Raw genomic sequence first — 6,468 nt, 5'->3', positions numbered from 1 at the left:
AAATAACTTAAGCTTTTAAGTAATAATAAGCTAAAATGAATAGCTAGTGTTAGTTAGTGACAATATATTTTAAACACTACCTTTAGGCCAAAATAAATTATGAAGGCAATTTAGGAAAATCAAAATGTGCAATCATATGACTCCCCGTGCTAAGGATGAATACAATTATTGAAAATCAAAATAAGAATCCATGACCCTAATAAGGAATTCAAAGCATCATAAATGTTAGAAAAGTACCAAATAAGTAAAAGGCTATATAAAGCAAGTTCCTTCAATGAAATGTCAATTAATTATATGGAAGGAGATGTGTTATAGATTCGGTTTTTTCTACTTTCATAGTTAATATATCATTCAATATATTAAATAAATATAAAAATTATAATATTATTATTATTATAGTTAAATTTTCTAATTCTTTATGGATAAGTAAATATCTTGTATTTTATTTTTCATTAAAGAGATGATGAAAATTATCTTTATCAATATAGTTAATATATCATTCAATATCCTCGGATGCGGGTGTCTAAGGTTGCTTTAATTGCGATGGGACTGGAGTGGGCAGAGCAGAGCCGCCACTTGCCAGCCTTGTACAGCGGAGCCGGATCCATGTGGAGGGAGGATCACAAGCAGGTGGTTTAACTAGGTTTAAGGAATGTTTGCTGGTGACATTAATACTCCGTTCATCTCCGTATGCGTTGTCTTGCTTCGGCTCTCGGCTCCCATGAATGCCACAGTTATGGTGGGAGGGTCTCGAGGCAGGGAAGGTGCATATTAACTAGACTCCACCATGGGTTTATTCTGCTGCTCCTTGTGTTGTGTTGGTTGGGCTCTGGCTCAGCTAGCTCGAAGCCTCCGTCTACTTCTCCGACTCCCGCTGCTGCTTTGGGCTCCCGTCCGATAGCCTGTGTGTTTGGTCTGAGACATATCTCTCCGGTGGTCTGTTCTGTAATCCATAAAGGCGTTGTCTCTGTTGTCATGCCTCGGCTCCGCCAAAGAATGCTCAGCCGCAGAGGCACCTCTCGGGGCGCTCCTTCTCGCCCTTCTTCCGGTGATGCTACTTCGAGTCAGCACCCTCGCTCTCGCAGCGGAAGAGGGAGCATTTTGAGGCCCAGTCAATTTCTTGAACCCAACTCCCCAGGTTCCTCGTCTTCGCCCTCCTTCGGCTCAGCAATCTTCACATTCAACTGCTCCCTGAACCGTCCTCGGATCATTGCCCATGTATCTGTGCTCTTTCTCGAGGAAGCCCAAGAAGAGGGCGAATCCAGTGTTCTTCGGGAGGACCAGGGAACAGTTCCGATGCCAATTGCAGGTTCCTCGCGAGACATGGAAACGCTGGCCAGCAACGTCAATGACACAATGATGGAGCCTGCGCCCCCGGTTTCGACTGCGAATGAGGAGGCCCAAGCCCAGGACCTAGCTGATGGTGGATGGTGCAGGATCGTGGAGGAGACTCCTGAAGTTTAAACCAAGCTTTGCAGCTTCTTTACAGGTTATGCGGCCCAGTAGCGAGGGCTTTTTGTCAATACTGTCAATCTTTTTGTATCTGCTATTGTGTCGAGGTCAATTATGTTTGTTTTTTTTGTAAATCTGGTAAGCTCAAAAAAGGCTAAATTGTGTTCCTATGGATCCCCTGCGCGGGACTGCAAAACTTGGTCTTGTCCAGCATCTATGCTCTAAACACTTTCTGTTTCATGCTGCCTTCCCTTCTGGACAGCTGGTTCTTTTTGTTCGTCATGTTGTAATTTTACACTTTTAATATGAATATTAGAATAGTCTTATTTAGAAAATATATATATATATATATATATATATATATAATTCCATATATTAAAGAGATAAACATTATAATAATATTATTATCATGGTTACATTTTCTAATTTTTGTATGAATAAGTAAATAACTTGTATTTTATTTTTCATTAAAAAAATAATGAAAAAAATAATAATTTTTTTAAATGAAATAGACATTTGAGGGAAACTCTTTGAACAGTTTCACTTATATCGACAATGATATAAAAGTTAAATTAATAAATTATAGTACAAATGCATCCCATTTGAAAATTTAATTATATAACCTTTTCCTTATAATTCATATCACTTAGTCATTCAGATTAACCTACTAAATTTTATCAAATATTTATATTATATAAATAATATATTTTATAAATCTTCCACTGAATTAAACCTTAAACATAATAATAATGTTTAAATAAATTAAAAATAATAAAAACCAAAAAAATCTAACTCTTAATCACCTTGAAAAATGAAAATGCTTTGAGCAACTTTAATGGGACAATTTCCTCGTGTATACATCTAATTAGTTGGATTGGATGGTGCTTCACAAATGAGAGCAAAACAAGCAACCTCGAAAGATGTAACCATCACTTCAATGGTGTAAATGGGCCACACCCCCACATTTTCCAAGATAATGATGTTATCATTTGTTTTTGAAACCCCGAAGGTCATAATTCACATCTTTGTCTTAGCTAACACAATTCAAATAAATAATAATATAGAACTTTAGGCAACATCAAGCACTGTATTATCTTCACACTTTACATCGAGTACCTTTTAATGGAACTCCTTTCCCAAGAGCACACTCCAAAATTGCTTAGACATCATGCCATCTATTTAGTTGTTCCAACTGCTAAGCATGACCAACCCTCTTTGTCATAAATAGCTTGCCATAGCTAAGGCAATATTTTACATTTTAATTTTAGGATGAAGTGTCTATCCAAGGCAGTTAGGAGGAGAGGATTAGATTGGTTAGATTGTGTGATGGGAAGGTGGTGATTAGTGAAACAAAGCTGGGGATACTATTTCCCAATTTTAATGGAGATATGATGAAGTTATAGATGGTGATATGGGTGTTTTTTTTAATATTTTTTTGTTAAGTTTAATTTTGGTTATATATATAATTTGTGGTTTATGAACTCTAGACATTGTAGTTATTATTTTTAAAAAATATTTGTATCAAGTAAATCTATTTAAAAAAATTACTTTATGCGGAGTTAAGTGTTATATAAAAGCATTTTTTTCAAAAAAAAATTAAGATATTTTTCTTCATTTCTAAAATTAAAGTTATTATAATGATATATTTGTTTTGAATTTAATATACCATATATACGAATTGAATTTAAGTAAAATAATCATTTCTCTAAACCACTTTAAATAAACTTAATTAACAATAACAATAAAGTGTCATAGTGAATACTATTATTAAATTATAATAAGAAAATTTATATGTAAAACAATTTCATCTCTCTCTCACACACACACATATATATATATTTTAATAACATTCATCAAATATGACACTTTTGCTTAACTTAATAAAAATGTAATCTTTTATTAAAATTCTTAAAACTCATAAATTGAATAGCTTAATAAGTCACTAATATTGTAAGTTATTAAGTCACATATGTCAAATGTAAAGTACATCTGCATTTATGTATATAATGTATATAAATGTACGATGTGAGGGTGTCAAATCAATTATTATAAATTAGAGTTGAATAAAATTTGTAACTTTTTTGTTTGTTAGTATATTTATTATTTGTGAGACAAGTTTGTGGTTTAAGAAACCATGACTCATGGGTATTTAAGACAAGTTTGTGGTTTAAGAAACCATGACTCATGGGTATTTAAGTTGTCAAAATCACTCAGGGATTGTACTTGTCCTAAGCCACACTAACCCTTACCATTTTGTATTTAAGTTGTCAAAATCACTCAGGGATTGTACTTGCCCTAAGCCACACTAACCCTTACCATGGCTAGATTTTTTTGGTATCTCTTTTTTATTATCACAAGTTTCATACCTTGACTTCCTTTAAGAATGAAATCCTTGAATTCTAATCATGTTAATGGGAATTGACTAACAAAAAAAACTTATAGTTGGGAAAATGGTAATTTTTGCTTGAAATTTGGCAATAATCATTTTAAATTGATGGATTGTAAATTTTATATGTTATTAATGCATGATCCAATTATAACGGGTGTATTTGAGGGTGTTGGTTCCATTTTTACATTAAAAACAACAATTTATTATTTCAAAATTGAAATTTTAACCAAAACTGCTCCACTTGATTATGGTGATCTCAAACTTGAAAATTTAAATTATTTAGCTGCCTTCTAAACAAAATCTATCTTCCGCAATAATAAAGTAAATTGATATTGATCTTCACTTTCATATTTGTGACAAACACATTGCCTTAGTAAGTCAAAACATCTAAATTATTAACTAAGTATGTCCAGGGATGGTGGGAGTGGGAGCGGTGATCCTTTGCCCCAACAAAAAAAATTGAGATTCAACATGCTTATGGTCTAAGTGTTGCAACCAATAACCAAGTTGAATTCCTAGCTCCCTTGAAAGGCTTAGAACTAGAAATTGAAAAGAAAATCTTGAAAATCATGGTATTTTGAGATTCATTAATTGTAATACGCCAAGTACGAGAAGAAAAAGGATTACATAACAACAATCTCTCCACCATATTGCAAAGGATTGCCATTCAACTTCAACAATCTCTACAAATTGAATCTTCCATGTTCAAAGTTACCTGAACCCTATAGCAGATGCATTGGCTAACAAAGGGACAAGGTTAGACCAAGGGTCCTTAGAATTGAATAATATACCTTTAATAAAAACCCCCCATTGCCATAACCCAACCATATGGCAATGAAGCATTATTTAATGGCACTAAATGTTGTTCAAGTGAATTGGATCATGAGGAAATGGTGTGAGTGAATCTATGGATTGTAAAGGCCCCAACCTGTTGATCCAGGTGGATCTTCAGACACCATGGCATGGAAATGCTCGAAAACCAAAATGATCAAAATGATGTTGAACCAGGACCAGATTGAAGAGCTCATCTTCTTGATCATGGAGGTGCGAACGGTTCGTCAATCCGTGTCTGGATGACGAATTTATCGTGAAAAGAAGGTCAGCTTGATCCTTAAGAAAATGAGGTTTTTCCATAAAAATTGGACTTTAAGCCTTAAGAGGCAAATCGCAATCGACATGGTCCAAAGGGCGAACTTAAGGCAGGCCTTTCCCTGATCAGTGATCTCCAATCTCGAAGTCGTGGGCATGATAGATGCGATATCAGCGCTTTATAGTTATGCGATCGACGATGAATGGGACTTTAGACCCTGTGATTAGCGATCGGCGATATCGGTGATCGGCGTCGGCACATGCCCATGTGTCGACGAAGGACCCGAGCCGCAGCGATAGCAATATAGCGATTAAATCGCAGTCGTCCGATCCGGAACCGATCAATGGTCTAGATCTAATCGGCGATCGGTGTCTTGCGATCCCGACTTGTGATATATCCCGGACCCGATAAATTTATAAGTCCAATTTTATAAATTTTGAAATCCAAACTGTCGGATTTTTCAATGATTTTCAGTGTTTTTCCGGGTTTTTGTCATATCATTGTAAAACGATAAAAGGCCTATTTTTAACGGTTGTTGTGCCCGCCGATTGTTCTATACAAACGGCTTCTATTACAAGCAACAGACCTCCAATTTTTATGCACTGCCCTGTCCCAAAAACGTGTTATAAAACACGATGGGTAACAGAGATGCGGGGGCGGCATGCCAGAGGAAAAAGGCCGGAGAGACAGTGCCAGAAGAGCCCAAGAGCCTGTGTTGGGGAATGCTAGAGAGCCTGAGTGCCAGAGACCTCAATGAGGAGGCTGCGCTGATGGAGAGCCGCAGAACGAGAGGGCCAGGCATTGCACAAAGTTAGCTAGAGCGCCGCAAAGAGTTACAACGAAGCATGATAGCCAGAGAGTGTTTGAAATTCTGGTAGATTCGCAGAGCTCCAGACAAACCCGATAGGGCTAGATAGCCATAGAGCTATAGAGTGAGACGACCCAAATGATTATTCTCTTTATGATCGGTTATGTTTCTTCTTTGATCGATTCTTCTTTGATCTCTTATTCTTCTTGCATATTGATGTTGTGAGATCAGTGTTTCAGCAAGCTTCAGCACTTTGACAGTTGCTTCAGAGCAGTGCTTCTTCATATGGCCATGCATAGTGAGGCCGTGACAGAGTGGGAGCGGACTGTGCCTGTGCAATAATGATGTGAACAGATGTTCATTGTGGATCATTTTATCCACTTCTTCATTCATATCTTTAGATGGCCCATGGTGGTGTGAGGTATATGATTTATTCATATATTTCTCTTATATTATGCTGCAGATCCTAGATTGATATTGATGCAGGATCTTCTTTATTTTCATGTTGTCATGATTCCTTGCTCCGTGTTATGTGGAATCTTCATATGATGTACTTTATGCTTTGATATCCCTTGTTGTATGTTGCTAGGATACTACTGTTGTCGTTGTGCATGTGTTTTGCTTTGACATCCCTTTTGTTCCATGTTGGCGGGATGTGCACCATTCATTTTTTATGTCATACTGATAGGAGTTTTCATTGAGAGTTCTAGTTGTGGAATATCTCTTAGA

This window comes from Pinus tabuliformis, chromosome J (genome assembly GCF_031772625.1).
Source record: "Pinus tabuliformis cultivar Carrire ecotype Pingquan chromosome J, CPIR1, whole genome shotgun sequence".
NCBI lineage: Eukaryota > Viridiplantae > Streptophyta > Pinopsida > Pinales > Pinaceae > Pinus > Pinus tabuliformis.
Note: the sequence above shows the minus strand (reverse complement) of the source record.